Raw genomic sequence first — 19009 nt, forward strand, 5'->3', positions numbered from 1 at the left:
TTCATCATAAATATATATAAAAACATATGTACATATGTACGAATGGATGTAGTTACGCGAAGCACGCTTGCATCATCTATATCTATACTAATTATATAAAGAGAAGTCCCTTTTTTTTGTAACAGGTAATCTCGCGAACGGCTGGTCCGATTTTCATGAAATTTTGTATACAAGTAGCTTTCGGTAACCACCATGTTTTAGGCTAAAAAAATTTTACTTTTTTCGGGTAGGTGGACCTATTCGAAAAAATCTTATTATAGTCCGATTTGCTTGCGAAGTAAGTAGTTTTTTAGCATATATCAGGATATATGGTCCATTTTTTCCGAGAAGTGGACCAGGGGCTGATCTATTCGAAAAAATCGTATTTACGGTCCGAGTTGCTTAAAATTCGGTACGTAGGTAGCTTTTTAGCATATATTAGCATATATGATCCATTTAGTCCGAGAAGTGGACCAGGGACCGATCTGTTCGAAGAAATCGTATTTATGGTCCGATTTGCTTAAAATAGGTAGTTTTTTGCCTGGATAAGCTTATAGATTCCTGTTTTCCAATTTTCATACAATTTCGAATATAAATAGCTTTAAGTAACGACCATATCAAGGGGCGAATTCGGGGCAAGATTTTTTTGCACCAATCAGAAACAACGGATACTGTCAAAATATAATTATAATATATAATATATCTCAACTAATTTATATTTAGAAAGCCGTTTGTTAGTTTTCGCAAGGCTCGAGAGCGGCTGAACCGATTTTTTTGAAACTGCCACCTGCCGCACGTGTCCCAAGGATGGTTTTAGGCTGAAAAAATCTATATGTAAAGGGGGCGTGGCACTTCCCATACAAACCGAATTTCTCATGCTACATATCTCTGAAAGTGTGCATGATAGAGTTTTGGAAATTGGTATGGAGATATACGAAATCAATCGCATACCCTTGGAGAAAAATTTTAGCTATAGTAAAAAGGGGTGTGACATCTCCCATACAAACCGAATTTTTCATACTGCTTATCTCTGGAAATTTTTTGGTAGAGTTCTAGAGTTTTGTATGGAGATGTACGAAATAAATCGCATACTCTTGGAGAAAAATTGGAACTATTGGAAAAGGGGGCGTGGCATCTTCCATACAAACCGAATTTTTCATACCGCCTATCTTTGGAAGTTCCAGAACTTGGTATGGAGATATACGAAATCAATCGCATACTCATGAAGAAAGAGGGCAGCTGTTGGAAATGGGGGCGTGGCTCCTCCCATATAAATCGAATTTTTATACTGCATATCTCTGAAAGTATTCATGGTAGAGTACTGGAACTGCGTATGGAGATATGTATATAGTTGAAATCAAGCCCATACTCTTGGAGAAAACTTGGGCTATTTGAAAAGGGGTGTGAGGCCTACAAACCTGCCGACATTTAGCTATCTTTGAATGAATTTTTTTATTTTTCTTTAGGTGTGTTTGTGAGTGAAATCTTCCTAAATGGTTGTACGGATTTTAACGAAACTTTTTGTGTATTTGAGTGGGTCTCTGGATGGTTTAGTTTCACAATTTAATCCGACAGTTGGCGCTGTAGTTGAGCTATTACTAAAAATCTTATTTATGATCCGATTTGGCTAATGTTTTAAATATGTATGCAATACTATTGCAAAAACGTGCTGCCAACTGGTGCTGAAGTCGAGCTATTACTAAAAATAGCCAAGTGAGAAAAGGGGCCGTGAAGGTCAGATTAAATCGACCTGTTGCCCCATTGAGTATATCGAACGCTCTTAGCAGACAAATGTGCCAATGGAAATCGTAAACGTGAATTGTTGGTAAAAATGTTGGACCAAAAAGTTTCAATAAAATATATAAAAATTTTGGGCGGGACGAAGTTCGCCGGGTCTGCTAGTTTATACATATACTAGCTTATACCCGCGGGTTTCACCCCGCGCTTTTATACAAATATAAAAATAATTTAATGATGTTAGATTTTATTTCTGTGCCCATTTCGTTATAGCTCGTTATTTTTTAAGCGAGTTAAGGTATTTAGCCCGTTTAAAACTATGAAATTATAAAATCTCGTCTGCGCGCTAGGCATACGAAATATATCAATCCCTCTATGTCTACCTTAAAATGGTTCCAGGTATACGACGCGTGAACGTGTAACCTTCTTGGAGGTGCCACGGCGGGTTCTAATATTTCCAACTCAAATTTAGTAACCTGGCCTTGATAAAATACCACTTCCCATTACTGTAGCAAATGCCTCAAGAGAGCTCAAGATTATAAGGCGAACCCGGCTCTCCCTTTTCCATTTAATGAAATTTATTCTGTCAGTACGGCACTTATAAAATAAATCTCCATAACAAATTTAAAATACTTCGAGAGATTTTCCATCCTTCCAGAGATATGTATTAAGAAGTTTTTCGTATGTATGGGAGGCGACATGCCTTCTTTTTTAATAACTCACATTTTTTCCATGAGAAATTGATACATATTTTATACACAACTCCATACCAAGTTCCAGTATCCTTCTACAAACACTTCTAGGGATATGTGGCAAGAAAAAGTAAATTTGTACTGGAAGTGCTACGCCCCTTTTTCTTATAACCCTAATTTTCTTCCATGAATTTAGAATTGATTTTACATACCCCAGTACCAAGTCCCAGTACTCTACCATGAACACCTCTAGAAATAAGCAGTATAAAACAGTTAATTTGTACGGCAGGAACCATGTCTCCTTTTCGAATAACGCAAATTCTTCTCCATGAGTACGGAATCAATTTTGTATACACATCTCGGTGCCAAGTTCCAGTCCTCTGCAATAAATACCTCCAGAGATATGCAGCATAGAAAAATCAATTTGCATGGGAGTTGCCACACCACCTTTTCCAATAACTCTCATTTTTCTCCATGAGTATGGTATTAGTTTCACATACATACATACATATGTATTTCCATACCAAGCTTGAGTGCTTTACCCCAAACATTTGAAGAGATATGCAATATGAAACTTTCAGTCAGTAGGTGCTACGCCTCTTTTTCAAAAGCGTCCATTTTTCTCCGTCAATGATTTCACACAGTGTTGGCAAACTGTTAATCTGATTAACGATTAAAAATTAACGATTAAAATGTTGATCGCGTTTGACGATTAAAATTAATGAGTCGTAATCAACTGTACGATTAATGATAACATTTTTTTAATCGTTAATCGCTGGCTGCGATTACGTTTAACTAATTTAAAACATTAATCGTTAATCCAATTAAAAATAAAATCTGATTAATTTGTCTAGTTTGTCCGAGTTTGAAACCAAACACCAGTTATAGTAATTATTTTATGTTTTACGCTTATAAAAAGCACATAATATAAAAAATTATAATTATTGTTATTAGTAATACATAAACTGGGAGCTTTTACAAACCTAGTTTGTAAAACGTTTGTTGGTATATATCTTAATGAACACCAAATTGTTTAGATTGATGAGGAAGCCCGACTTAGCCATACCGGATTAACTTGCTTTGTGTGCACAGAGAAATTCCAGTATAACTTAATTAATCACCAAACATACTTTATCAAATTAAGAGTTAACGATTAAAAATTAATTTTTTAATCGCGGTTGAGATTAACTGTTTAGTCAGATTAAAATTAATCATGATTAACTGTAATCAGATTGAATTAATCGAATTAACTAACTGATTAAAACATCAATCGATTAATTCCATCATTGATTTCACATACATATCACTATACCAAGTTTCAGTTCTCTCCCACAAATACTTCCAGAGATATGTATGTAATATGAAAATTCCAATTTGTATGAGAGGAGCCTTGAGTTATCGGACTTACTTTCAGTCCGATCCGTAGTAAGTGTACTAAATTTCGTTCTGATCGGAAAACCGGTTAAGGAAGTAGCCTATTTTTACCTCCCTTTTATTAGCTCGGGATGTAACTATGTAATATTGATGCGCCTAAAAGATGCTGCGATTTCTATTCTCAGTTAGATACCTGATGACAGTACGAATGGAAATTATAATAGCGAGGTTTTAGTTTTTTAAACTATAGTTTTATTTAATCCAGGTCATAAACCATCTTTGAATAAAATTTCATTGCCAATTCTTAAAAAAGTAGCCTATTTTCCAGTCTAGGTCATAGGTCGGTGCCAAGCTCCAGTCCTCTGCAATAAACACCTCCAGAGATATGCAGCATAGAAAAATCAATTCGCATGGGAGTTGCCACACCACCTTTTCCAATAACTCTCATTTTTCTCCATGAGTATGGTATTAGTTTCACATACATACACACATATGTATTTCCATACCAAGCTTGAGTGCTTTACCCCAAACATTTGAAGAGATATGCAATATGAAACTTTCAGTCAGTATGGGAAGTGCTACGCCTCTTATCCAAAAACGTCCATTTTCTCCGTGAACATGAACATGATTTCACACAGTGTTGGCAAACTGTTAATCTGATTAAAATTAACGATTAAAACGTTAATCGCGTTTGACGATTAAAATTAATTAGTCGTAATCAACTGTGCGATTAATGTTAACAATTTTTTAATCGTTAATCGCTGGCTGAGATTTTGTTTAATTAATTTAAAACATTAATCGTTTATCCAATTAAAAATAAAATGTGATTAGTTTGCATAGTTTGTCCGAGTTTGAAACCAAACACCAGTTATAGTAAGTATTTTGTGTTTTACGCTTATAAAAAGCACATAATATATAAAAATTATAAATATTTGTTATTAGTAATACATAAACTGGGAACTTTTACAAACCAAGTTTGTAAAACGTTTGTTGGAATATAGATATCTTAGTGAAAATGCACATCGAATTGCTTAGATTGATGAGGAAACCCGACTTAGCCATACCGGATTAACTTGCTTTGTGTGCACAGGGAAATTCCAGCATAACTTAATTAATCACCAAACCTACTTGATCAAATTAAGAGTTAGTGATTAAAAATTAATTTTTTAATCGCGGTTATGATTAACAGTTTAGGCAGATTAAAATTAATCATGATTAGCTGTAATCAGATTAAATTTAATCGAATTAACTAACTGATTAAAACATCAATCGATTAATGCCAACATTGATTTCACATACATATCACTATACCAAATTTCAGTTCTCCCCCAAAAATACTTCCAGAGATATGTATGTAATATGAAAATTCCTGTTTGTATGGGAGGGGCCTTAAGTTGCCGGACTTACTTTCAGTCTAAGACCATCCTTCCGAAATCCGTAGTAAGTGTACTAAATTTCGTTCTGATCGGAAAACCGGTTAAGGAAGTAGCCTATTTTTCAATCCAGGTCATAAACTATCTTTGAGCAAAATTTCATTTTCAAACAGGTGGCAATTCTTAAAAAAGTAGCCTATTTTCCAGTCTAGGTCATAAGCTATCTGTGTGCAAACTTTCATGCAAATCAGTTCAGTCATTTACGCGTATTAATTTAATTAATCTTTCCTAATACGTGATAACTCTTAAAATAGTAGCCCATTTTCCAACATACGTCATAAGCTATCTGTGCGAAATGTCATGCAAATCTGTTCAGTCTTTTCCGCGTATTAATTTAAGTAAAACTTTTTTAACAGGTGGCAACTCTTACAAAAACTTAGCCTATTTTCCACTGTAGGTCATAAGCTAGTGGCTTGCAAAATTTCATGCAAATCCATTCAGTCGTTTCCGCGTATTAATTTAATGAAACTTTTTTAACATGTGGCAACTCTTAAGAAAAGTAGCCTATTTCCCAATCTAGGTCATAAGCTATGTGTGTGCAAATTTTCATGCAAATCCATTCTGTCGTTCCCGCATATTAAATGTATTAAACTTTTTTAACAGGTGGCAACTCATAAAAAAAATAGCCTATTAACCAATCTGGCCCATAAGCTATCAGCGTACAAAATTTCATGCAAATCCGTTCAGTCGTTTCCGCGTGATGATTTCCCAAACATCCAAACATACAAAGTTTCACATTTATAATATTAGTAAGATTGCTTGGTAGCGGCAGAGCTGACATGCGCAATGAGTTCGTTCATACATGCATATATATATATATACATACATATATATATGTATGCATGCATACATACGTGCATTCAAACATACATATATACATATATATGTAGGTACTCGTACCCGTCATGCGTCGCTTTATTTATTTTTTCCCTTCCCTATACTACCTATATCTTCCTTCTCACTCATGTAATGTTTTCAGTTTTAAAAATTTCACTCTCCATTTTTGCGATACCGCCGCCTAAGAAGTTTCACTTCAAAAAATTACTGTTACGGGCGGGACATGATAAAACGTTTCAAAATCTACAAAGCAAGCAGTTAAAGTATAAATAAAATAATGAAAAAAAAAAATATTTGTTTAAAAACAAGCTTTGATTTACCATGGGCACTCAGATGAATAGAATTAAATAAATGGCGTAACGAAATATTTTTTTAGAGATATGGTTTTTTAACTGCAATGGAATTAATACAATTTACCAAAAAAGTATAAGTTTTGGGGCATTGAACATATAAATGCTTCAAAGCACCACAAAAAAAAACAACAAAAACTAAAGTTTTATTTTTAAATCAAATTATTGTTAGAAATGAAAAATATTAATTTTATTTTTATTCTAATGTACGTAAGATAGATATTAAAAAAAATTCAAAAGATCCCTTGGACAAATTTACACACTCTGATTTTACGTCAGTTAAAGCCGTTCGTAAAATTTCTGTTAAATGTTGGTTAGTCAATAGGTAGGTTCGTTCAAAATCTCCAGTAAAAAATGTCCAACAGAAAAATTCCGACAAAATGTCATCTGTTCTCTCACATGAGAAAAATATTCCAAATAGTATGCGAACAGAAAATTTACAGAAACTTGCAAGTTAGAGGAACAACTTATATAAATTTTGTTTACATTCAAAGTATAAAATTGAAAACGTAAGAAAACAAAAGCCCGAAGTCTTATCCTGACACAGTTCACTCACTACACGAATAATTACTTACTTCTTACAAGTTTAATTAGCCGCATTTTATCAACTTCCGCACCATAAAATTCAATTTGGGGATTTGCGTAAATTCCAACCAGCAGTTTTTGATCAGCGGTTTTCTTGTTGGCAAAAATTTTTGAAGCAGAAACTAGCAGCTTTCCTTCAAAATGAAATGTCATTTTGCTCGCTCAATTTCCCCTACCTTGCAAGTTTTTAGCATTCGCGAACACCAAAAGCTGATAGTTTTTATAACTTTCAATAATTATCAGGTACGCGAATGCAACTAATTGTAAACGGTATTTGACTTTAAGAATTTCATTGTAGAGTACCTACAAAGACTCACAGTTATACGTTGTACCAAAAATTGAAAATATGCGCCACCCAGCTGTTTGCAACAGCGGATATTTTCAATCTGGTACAATGGCACAATGGTACATTGGCGAAGCTTTATTTTACATTTCCAGAGCCTTATCTCTTTTAATTTCAAAAACTCTAGCCTTCCGCTTTTCTTAAAAAGGAGTATTTCGGATATTGTAAATTCTTCCTCAATTATGTTACATAAAATAGGGTTTATGGAGTATGCAAACGTACATATAAATAATTTCAAATCGGCAAATCTTTTTTCAAAATCTGCTTTTAAATCATGTGCAATATATTTTTCTAGCCAAGGAAAATGACGAAATATTTTTTTTTTGAGATCATGAATAAAAAGGCGTAGTTCAGCTTCAAAATTTAAAATAATTTTCGACAAATCAAAAACCGTTTTATTCTCTCCTTGTAGAGACAAATTTATTGAGCTTTGTACCACGATTGTTTATTTTCAATTTTTCCTAATAAACATTCGTGATACGAAGCTCAATAAAAATATTAAAAATATAATGTTAATAAGCCACAATAACATTGACAAATTCAAGTTTTTCACATCTTCCTTCATTTCGGTAAAGAACATTAAGTCAGAAAGCTAATTTTCATTCTCCTATTGCGGGTAATGTTCCGATCTCAATTTGCCTATGTGTATATAAGAAGAATAAAATAAAAAAGAAAACACAATGGAAAATAATGTCCGGCAAAGAAATATGTATTTTAAAAAGTAGGAAAAAGCTAAAATGTTTTTAGCAGAGCGAAAGTAAAAAGAGCCGCACTTTGCTAAGCAAAGAGCCGTAGGCTCTGGCACCCGTTTTGAAAATAAGAGGTGTTGTGTCACCTAACGACACACCCTGCAAGTTGACGTAGGTCAAGAACATCTAAACACTTACTTACTTCATAATGTAATCGTGTAAATGTCGCATTTTATATTTGTAATATAAGAGCATGCACTCAATTGTACAAACAGACATATAAATGTATATACTAAAACCTAACCTTGATGCTCCTACATAACTAATTTGTATATACACATTTGTCATTTTGCTGTATCACTCTTTCGTATGTGCATTAGCGTGGGCCGAAAATCCGCTTTTTTAGAATTTTGATTAGTAAAAGCAAAAACATAATTCATTATGCTTTAAAAAAAATCTGTGTGAAATTTGGAAATTTTTGGTCAATATCCTAAGCTCGCCCAACTCCATCAAAGTTCAATATGCTCAAAAAATAAAAATTAATAAATTAATAAATTTTTTTAATAAAATTGCAATAATCTTCTAAAATATTTGTCCTACATAATTTGGTATATAGACCTTTTTTGTAGAGAATCGAAGTTAGCAAAGAAAAAAAATTGTTTAGTACTTGAACTTTGATGGACATGGGCGAGCCTAGGATATTGACCAAACATTTTCACACTTCGCACAGATATTTTTTAGAGCATAATGAACCCTATTTTACCTATTACCAATCGAAATCCTAAAAAAGCGGATTTTCGGGCCACGCTAATGTGCATACATATTAACATACATACATACATCCACTACCTAACATAACTTGAATTATTGCACTGAATTGCATTTTTGAGAAAATTAAATAAATTAGTCTACTGTTTACCACCAAGGCGTCGTGTTTACTTTCGTAAGATTTTCAGTTGGTTGTATTTGGCATAGATTTAATTGCACAGCCCAATATTCAAAGTTAAATTCTTTTAGCTATCATTTATTTTGAATCGCAGTTTGGAAAAGCCCTCCCTTACCCTGCATTTCGGCGCCCAACGTGGGGCAGTGCTTTTAAATTCAGATTATTGCTCGCGTTGAAATCTAATTTATCGTGTTAAAATTATTTTAGTGTAATAAAGTTTTAACGTGTCTATATTAAAAATAACTTTTCGTGTCTCGCTCTTGGTGGTCATCATTTGGCTCGCGCACCATCAACTTCATCATCATCGCTGGAGGACCGCACCGTTGGCTACCACCGTTGGACATCATAGCAGTCCCATTTGTTCGCAAAATTGTACAAGATTGGAGAAAAGTCATTGGATCAAGTGCAAGTAACAGTACAACTTTGCCGTTGGAGCTAAAACAGTTGTACATCGCTGCTTTGCACTTTGCGCTTTTGCATTGCGCCCGCTACTCTGCAATTTCGCTGCCGGCGATACCGTCGCTCGGTTCTACGCTGAGCAACCACACTTCATTTGCACACTTCCTTCGTCGCTACGCAAACGCTGCTCTGCTTCGCTGCTGCTCGCTAATTAACTGCCTCCCAGTAGCAAAAGGTAATAGCTAGGAAATGAATCTGTAATAGCAAAAGTGGGGGCCTAACTACTGAATTCTTTGATGAATTTTAACACGGCCGATGTCCTACGAAATTCATATCTTACAAAATTGCAAACCTGGGAATATCAGTTTATCAGTTGTTTGCATGTCTGACTCGCGTATGCAGAAATATGAATTGATCAGTTGAGCATCTTCCTAGGAAGTTTAGAAATGGGCAACTTGCGTATGCAGGGATATGAATCGATCAGTTGACCGTCTTCCTAGGAAGTTTAGAAATTAGCAACTCGCATATGCAGGGATATGATATCATCAGTTGAGCGCTAGACTGGTTCATATGAATTTAGAATTAAAATCGTCGAACTCTACTTCGACATCCGCCGTTCACACACACATGAACAACTCATTGTCGGACCACATTGTTCTCGCAACTGCTATGGTTTTGGTTCGCGACGCCTGAGGAAATTATCATCTTGGCCGAGCTTTGCTAGATTCCTGCTCACAGGTAAATTTCATTACTAATGAGCTTTCGCAGAAACTGATGCTTCCACGCAGCAAACACAACATCGAGATCCAAAGTATTGGTGAGTCTTCCACTAATATCAAGTATAAGACTTCTATTAATATCAAGTCGCAAACGACAGGGTTTGAGCTACCACTTACTTTTTGCATTACGTCACATATCGCCTATCAACCGGAACTGGAGATAGATATATCGTCATGGCATATACCATCAAATATTGTGCTTGCGGATGATCAATTCCACAAATCTAAGAAAATCGACCTGCTTTTGGGTACAGAGAGCTTCTTCAGTTTGCTTTCTGTAGGACAAATTAAATTTGGTAATAACCTTCCTATTTTACAGAAAAGCCTGCTGGGCTGGGCCGTTTCTGGACGCTATCGCCCGAACTCTAATGCTCTAAATACCAAATACTTGCTTGCCTGTAAGGATTCTATAGATTCAAGGTTGGAAAAGTTATTCCAGATTGAAGAAGTTGAAACAAAGTCTGACGTGTGGACTCGTGAGCAACACAGCTGCGAAAAACTATATAATGTCACCGTTCCTCGGAGCGCCAATGGTCAGCTTATAGTAAAAATTCCGTTCAAAGACGATCCGGCCTGCTTAGGTGAATTATACACTACAGCCTTGCGAGGATTTAATGCGCTAGAACGTCGGTTACAACGGTCCCCTATCCTCAGGACACAGTACGTCGCATTAATGGATGAGTATGAGAGTCTAGGCCATATGCAAGCAGTGCCCAACCCGGAATTGAACGAATCTCAGTACTTTATCCCCCACTATTGCGTTTTGAAGCCGAATAGCACAACCACGAAGCGAAGAGTTTTCTTCGACGCATCTTGTCGAAAAACTATGCAGAAATCGATAAACGACATCCAAATAGTCGGACCTACTATCCAAAGCGTGAAAATGTATAGGCTAGTCAGTGAGGAATATCGCAAATTCCAGTATATTTTGTGGAGGAGTTCGCCTCATCAAGATATTCACCTTTCAGCTCAACGCGGTCTACGTTGACGATTTGCTCTGTGGTGCTGACTCGCTTGCAGAGCTATCACGCATCAAATATGAGGTAACATAATTACTGAAATTAGGTGGACTTGAGCTGGTAAAATGGAACTGTAACCACCAGCGGTGCAGAGGCGAACACACTGACAGTGATTTGAATCTCGACAAACTCTGTCACCTTGGTCTTAAATGGGATCAGATTCACGCTAATTTTCTATTTTCTTTTCTATTAAAGCAGCCACTAAACGGTCGTGTTACAAAAAGGACAAGGACATCGCATCATCGCTCTTCGACCCTATTGGCCTCCTAGCTAAAAATCTGCTTCAGAAGCTGTGGTTGCTGAGACTCGAATGGGATGAATCGGCTCCGCAAACCATCCAGTCAGCTTGGCAAACCTTTGTCAACGACCTTTCGGATCCTACCGCAGAAGTTCCAAGGTACTGTTTATCTGATAACATGCAGTCGTTGCAAATACATGGATTTTGTGATTCATCGATTCGTGGTTATGGCTGCGGAATATATATACGCATCGTAGACAATACTGGTAATGTTCGCGTTCGCCTTCTCACGGCAAAATCATGTGTGGCCCCAACCAAACGACAGTCCCTACCAAAGCTGAAGCTTTGCGGTGCGTTACTACTTCCCCGACTCTTTACAAAAATTAAACCCATGTTTTCTAATTAACAATAAATAGCATGCTACATAATTCAAACCCTTTCTTGGAGTCTACTCATGACTTTGAACTGTTGAAAGTCGGCGAACGACTTGAATTGGCAGATCTTCCAGAAAGCACCCTATTTTGTTACCTAGCAAATGTGAATTCGTCACGCGATTTGTTCGACATCTACACATCAAAAACTATCACGCCGGCCCGAAGGCGCTGGTGGCTTTAATTCGTCTTCAGTTTTGGGAAGTTAATGCACGCGATATTTCTAGACGCATCTTCAGATCATGTATACATTGCATTCGATACAAGCCAAAACTACTCCAACACATGTTGGGCAATCTTCCTATTGAACGCTTGACACCATCGCTCCCGTTCTCCCGCTGCGGCATCGATTATTGTGGACCGATTAGCGTTTACCTTCGCATTAGGGGCAATGTTCCCTATAAAGCCTATATCGCCATCTTCGTGTGCTTTGCTACAAAGGCAGTACACATCGAAGTCGTCTCTGACTTAACCATGGATGCATTTTTAGCTTCACTAAAGCGAATGATTGGGATGAGAGGCCTTCCGCAGACATCTTCTGCGACAATGCAACCAAATTTATCGGCGCTTGCAGCAAACTTGCGGAATTGAAAGCATTGCTTTTCAAGAAAGAGAACCAAAATGTCATCACCAACTATTGTACTAATGAATTTGAGAATTTTCATTTTATTCCTCCCAGAGTACCTCATTTTAGCGGCATTTGGGAAGCCGCAGTTAAATCAGCCAAGGGTCATCTAAACCGCAGCATTATGAACGCCAGACTTACAGTGACGAGCAAAACTGTAACATGGTGTGACACTTTTTATTTCAGCCACCACTATCTTTCCAAGTTCTAACGACTTTCATACTTTTGCTGTATATTCTTGTTGGTACATCCCTACTCCCTCTCTCATAATGATTTGAAGTCAATACAACAACAATAAAAAAACCAGCAGACAAAAATGTAAATTAAGGCAGATGTTACAGTTTTGCACTCATATATTTTTAAGAGCTTTTTAACAATTTTCACGAAAAAAAGAACTACTAACACAATGTTCAGTACTCTTTTGCCTGTTTCAGTTCCTGGATGTGATTTGGCATACCTTATTTGTATCTTTGTAAAAATTCTGGAGGTATATCCTTAGTTTGCTTTCACAGGTCATGTACTCGATTTTACGGACTTTGATACTTATTAAGCTGTGCTTTTAGTTGATTTCGCAAAATCTCGATGAGATTCATGTCCGCGGTTTGTGCAGGTCATTTCAAAATAGCAAATTTTTGCTTTTGCATCCAGTCTTTGCGAACATATGCAGTATGTTTTGGGTGATTTTTCAGCAGAAACTCTCATTTTTCGACTACATCTTGCAAATTTTGTTGAAATATGAACAGATACTGTTCTTTACGCAAAATGCGTTTAAGGGACCAACAATATTTTTGAAATACAACCCCAAACTATTATTGACCGACCACTGTGGTTCACAGTTTGCAGTACATGATGCGCTTAGGCTTAATTTGGGTCTTTGATCCAATACCATGCCCGGCCATCTGATTGAAAGCGATTAATTTAGTCTTGTCAGACCAAATAACCTTAAATTGAAACTTAAAAATATGTTTTTTATTGCATTCTGAACGGCCTAACATATCCCAATAGGCAACGGTTCGGTTTTCGTGCGATGCAGCGAAATGCTGCCACACTCGCACATGTATTATGATCAAATTTGCTTATTTCTTCTTTATGATGCCTTTGCGCTCAATTTGGCAATTCTTCGCCTCGCTGTCTACTGATTTGCATTAAAGTTTAATACCTTAAGCGCTTCTGTAATAGTGGCTGCATCGCTACATGCTTCTAAGTTCACAAGATATCGTACCGTAATATTTTTTAACATACTTCCTTTGTCCTTGGGAACACTTTAGATTATATTTTTTTCTAAGTCTTAACATTTTTAAGTAGCAAATTCCAAAATTTTTTGCCACTTTTCGTGCGGTTCCGCCTTTCCGTAGTAAATCTATTATTTACATTTATGGTTCCTGATTAACTATATTATTTACTGGTGATCACTTCTTCAATAAATTACAATATAGAAAAAAGTCATCTGACTTGCAACTAAGTAAAAGATAACTGTCAAATGCAAAACTGAGAGTGAGTGCAAAACTGTAACATCTGCCTTAATTTACATTTTTGTCTGCTGGTTTTTTTATTGTTGTTGTATTGACTTCAAATCAATATGAAAGAGGGAGTAGGGATGTACCAACAAGAATATACAGCAAAAGTATGAAAGTCGTTAGAACTTGGAAATATAGCGGTGGCTGAAACAAAAAGTGTTAAACCATGTTACAGTTTTGCTCGTCACTGTACGTATGAGGAACTGACGACAGTACTAGTGGAAATAGAAGCTGTTCTTAATCCGCGGCTTATCTCTCCACTCTCATCTGACCCCAGCGATTACGAGGCTTTGACTCCAGGGCATTTCATAACCGGCAGTGCGTTAAAATCTCTACCGGAGCGAGCAGTAGCAAACAACATCAACCTCGTCGACAAATGGACTCAAATCATTAAGCAAGTTTTTTGGAAACAATGGTCGCACGAATACATAAGCGAACTTCAAGCGTAGACTGCATCACTGCCCATACAAAAAAAAGCGGTACTGTTTTTCCACTGGAATTATAAAATCTATGTATTATATTTTAAGACTTCCACCAAAATATCTCGCAAAAATATAAAGATTTACGATCTGAAAATACCCCCAAAAATGGAATTTTTTTTATTAACAAACAGTTGTTTTTAAATATTAAACTTAAATAACTCAGCCAAAACCTTACCATTTGGAGTTATGAGGTATCATTGGTAAGGTATTTTCTCACCCTTTTAATTTCTTTGCGAATAAGCTAATTCAAAATATGAAAAAGGGAGGTAAGATAAACGAGTTCATTCCGTGTTGAATTAAGATGTGTTGGTATTGAATAAAAAAAAAAATTGGGACGTGAATGAGTTTTTTGCAAAGAAACAAACAGGGTGAGAGAATGATACCTGTGATACCTTATAAGTCTATATCGGTAAAGGTTTGGAGCAGGTTTTCAAGCTTTTCTTAAACAAATCTTTGAAAAAGGTTTTATGTACACTGCCGGAACAAAGTATTGGCACAGCAATTTTTTCACAATATATGCAACAATTTTTATTCTAATATTTTTCCGCCAATTTTGTATACAAAATATGGTTCATTCAACAACATAACAACATAAAAATATAATTCCTAAACTTTTTGTAAAACTCGTTAAAATTCAGCAAATTTTCATCAAAATTTTCAACTTTATAATCAGATGAGTATGCAGTTTTGCAGCCCATTAAATTCTAGTAAAAAAATGCAAGTTCGGAATTAGTCAAAAATCGCGTTGATTTTTGAGAATTTTTTTGTTGAAGGTGTTTTGCATTTTTCCAATTAAATAGGGCAACCGAAAATATGCAATATCATATTTTCTACGTTGCGTTCTATTGAATAATGGCTAAAACATAAAGGTGTTTCAAGAAAAAACAAAGCGTTTGAGCCATATTTGTTAGGGCATATTTTAACATATTTTAGTTATGAATGCATATGTTTGTTATAAATGCATATTTTGTCATATTTTCAATATTTGGGGAGTATTAGATTGCTTTAAAAAAATATCGAATGAGTACGTAAAAATGCTACCATGCCATTAGCCACTGTTCGATAGAATTATCGAAATACTGCAACATCTATTCACATCTCAATTTCTAACGGCACTTGAATAAATTTTCATTAGATCGTTTTGGTTTTTGCTAACTTTTGCTTATTTCAATAAAAGGTAAGAGTGTTTGTTAACAAAAAATTAAAATTAAAAAGTATTCGGTTTTGCATACGTACATATGTATGTGTATATCTATTTTTACAGATCATGCCAAAAGCAATGTCAACCATTTCGGAAAGGCTGAAGCAGATCGTTGGAGAATTTTCTGATTTTCAAACTGACGGTGAGGTGCTGATTTGCAAGCTATGTAGCAAGGTCGTATCATTTGAGAAAAAATTTCTCGTAAAGCAGCATTTCGAGGGCTTATATTCAATACCCTCTATCTGCAATTTTGATCAAAATGAGTTTTTGATGGTAACGTGAGCTCCGATTAATCTTTCAGCCATGACAATAATGTCAAACTTAAAATATAGCTTTAATGGTATTATATTCTCATTTTGAAAATTCCACTATCTGCAATAACATTTTGTTATAAGAGCAAAATCCTCTATCTACACAATTTTACTGGAAAATTGTTTTTATTGACGAACCAAATTTGATACAACAAAAAAATCTTCCATATCCCGTCAAACATAGAGTCATTAAACTCTATTACTCCATTCTATCTCAAGGGCCAACAAGAGTGGAAAACTGATATTATTATTCCTATTGTCAAACTAAATATAAACAATTCATTAGTTTCTAACTACAGACCTATTTCACTCCTCCCCTGCATATCTAAAGTATTACGCTGGAAAAATGGTGAGAGGATGTACAATGCTGTTAAGTCTTTCCTTTTCAACCGGAAGTTCGCTGTTCGGGTCAAAAACTGTTCCTCTCTTTAATGGTCCCACAAGGATCATCACTTTCGGTTATTTTATTCAATATAGCCTTTGGGAAAGTTAGCTCTATTATATTTTTTCTAAGACTAAAGACTTGCCGCAATTGGTCCAAATCTTCAGGAGCTCAGATTTCAGTTTTTTCACATATGCAGAAAACACAAATGTATACATCCAACCCTCTCCGTGTATGACACCCCTATTCACGATACTAACACATTGAAAATATTGGGAATCATTTTTGACAATAAACTTACTTTTAAGCAGCACTGTCACAATGTAAGATTAAGCTTACTTGCTAGAATATAAATATTATAAAGTTTTTATCATTCAAGTATTCTTTAGTTCATATAACTACACTGGCAAATGTAATTAGGGCTTTTATATTAGGAAAAATTGACTTTGGACTCGTAATTTATGGACACTGCCCAAAAAGCTTCTTAAATTGCTAGAAACACCTTACCATTCAGCAGTCAGAAGAACCATAACCATGAGGTAAAGTACAACACAAAGACGCTCATCCCAAAGATTGTTCACTGCAGAAATGAGACTTTATTCTCTCACGTCAATCAGCTTTATTTCGTATATTAAGCTACATCAAATATTTAGACATCATATCTACTCCGATGCTTACTAAAGTAAAAACTCTACCGCAAGGGCATTTGCCCAGTTCTATACTCATAAATGACCTGGGAGCTTATTTTCACAGACGGTTCCAGATATGAAACCGGCTAACAAAAGGGCTTTGTGTTACAATTGTCGTTGGTGCTTTTCCCGCGTACTGCTCGGCATTTACAATTGCTAGAAGCTGTACGATTCGCCTCTAAAAACGAAGGAAATTTCCTCATATGCACGGACAGTAAATCAGCCATCGAAGCCTTCTTTAACAGTGCTTATATAATTTCGAAATCACGTGAAATACTCTTTCGAACAAAAATACCATTTAAATTATGTGGCTACCTGGGCACGTCGAATAGAAGGGAACGAGTTTGCAGACCAATGATTTATGTGTTAAAAACTTAGTTTAACATTACATTTACATACATCTAAAGAACTGACAATGTCATTATTCTTCAAAACCCGCCATCAGCACACCTTTTTTTATAAATAGTTACAATTCGAATTGCAATAACCTCTATCTGATCTTTAAACTAAAATAAAATGAATTAAAAGTAAAGTCTTACTTTTAATATATAGCGTAAATTTTTAAGATATGCGTGGGTACTTAAAATTATTAACACTTTTAAAAATAGCTGTCAAAACAGTTTTTTTGTTCTCCTGAAAAATTGAGTTTTAGCAGATAGAGGGTATTGAATATAAGCCCTCGATTTGCAAAGTGAAAATCATATTAAATTAAATTTCTCAGTCACAAAGGTTTGTTGCCAAGAGCTTGACATCGCCGCATGTTGAATTTGCAAACGATTTATGTAGTGCGTTTGTGTGTACAGATATACCTTTATTTAAAATACGTAACAAAAAATTAGTGGAATTTTTCGAGAAATGATGCCCACAGAAAGTTCCATGTGAGACGAGCGTTCGAACTAATTATGTTAAACAACTTTATATTAATACTATGGAAAAGATACAATCGCTCTTAAAAGACCACTTTATTTTGATTGCGATTGACGAAACTACAGATTCTGCAGGCAGACATGTGGGCAATGTTGGTATTTTACATGAAAACGTGGATGTATCGAAGCAAAGGTTTCTTTTAAATGTAGCTGTATTGGAAGCTGCAAATCACATGACAATCGCTCGACTTTTGGATGAATCTGTAAAACTTTTGGGGGAAAGCTTCAATAAAGACTCGATTCTTTTATTTCTATCAGACGCCTCTCCTTATATGGTAAAAGCCGCAAGGGCTATCCAAATTTTTTACCCCAAAATAACCCACGTAACTTGTATTATTCACGGCCTCCACAGAGTAAGCTAATTTATAAGAGGACAGTTCTTAGAAGTGGATCAGTTGATATCGAATGTAAAAAAATATATCTCAAAGCACCTCAAAGAGTTGAAAAGTTTAAAGGAATGCATCCAGAGCTTCCCCTACCACCGCAGCCAATAACTACAAGGTGGGGAACATGGATTGATGCTGTTTGCTATTATGCTCAATATTTTGAAAAAATAGTTAAAATAGTACAAGCCCTAGATGAAGAAGAAACGACCTCAAATAAGATTTCAAAAAAAAATTTGACATAGCGTCAAATTATGGTTTTTGCCATCTTCGATTGCCAAACTAGAAACATCAAATATATCTCTTTTGGACCAATTAGAAATACTCTCAAGCGCTCAGCAAGCTATTGAAGCAGTGCAAGGAGGAGGACGCGTTAAGCAAAAACTAAATGCTGTTAGAAACAAAAATATATCAATACCAGTATTGAAAACCATTGCGGAACACTTCCGGGGGTCTTCAAGAAATACTTGCGATCCAAAGTATACTATTTCAGAAATTTGTTCTTTTAAGTTCGCTCCGCTTTCTTCAGTTGATGTCGAAAGAAGTTTTTTTATGTACAAAAGTGTGTTCCGTCCAAACGGACAGAGTTTTCTCTTTGAAAACCTTAGTCAAATGTTTGTAATTTATTGTAACAACAACATCAACTAAAATTTGTACTTTGG

At 35.5% G+C, this 19009-nt stretch overlaps 1 long non-coding RNA gene across 1 annotated transcript; it reads left to right on the forward strand.

The window, feature by feature from the left end:
- The first annotated feature begins 15570 nt into the window (after positions 1-15570).
- On the forward strand, positions 15571-16053 carry LOC118751138. Its single transcript, XR_004994485.1, has 2 exons — positions 15571-15632; positions 15720-16053. It is a non-coding gene; the product is annotated as an uncharacterized LOC118751138 (long non-coding RNA).
- Positions 16054-19009: the final 2956 nt, after the last annotated feature.

The sequence above is a fragment of the Rhagoletis pomonella genome, unplaced genomic scaffold (genome assembly GCF_013731165.1).
Source record: "Rhagoletis pomonella isolate Grant_MI unplaced genomic scaffold, Rhpom_1.0 Rhpom_scaffold_00558, whole genome shotgun sequence".
NCBI lineage: Eukaryota > Metazoa > Arthropoda > Insecta > Diptera > Tephritidae > Rhagoletis > Rhagoletis pomonella.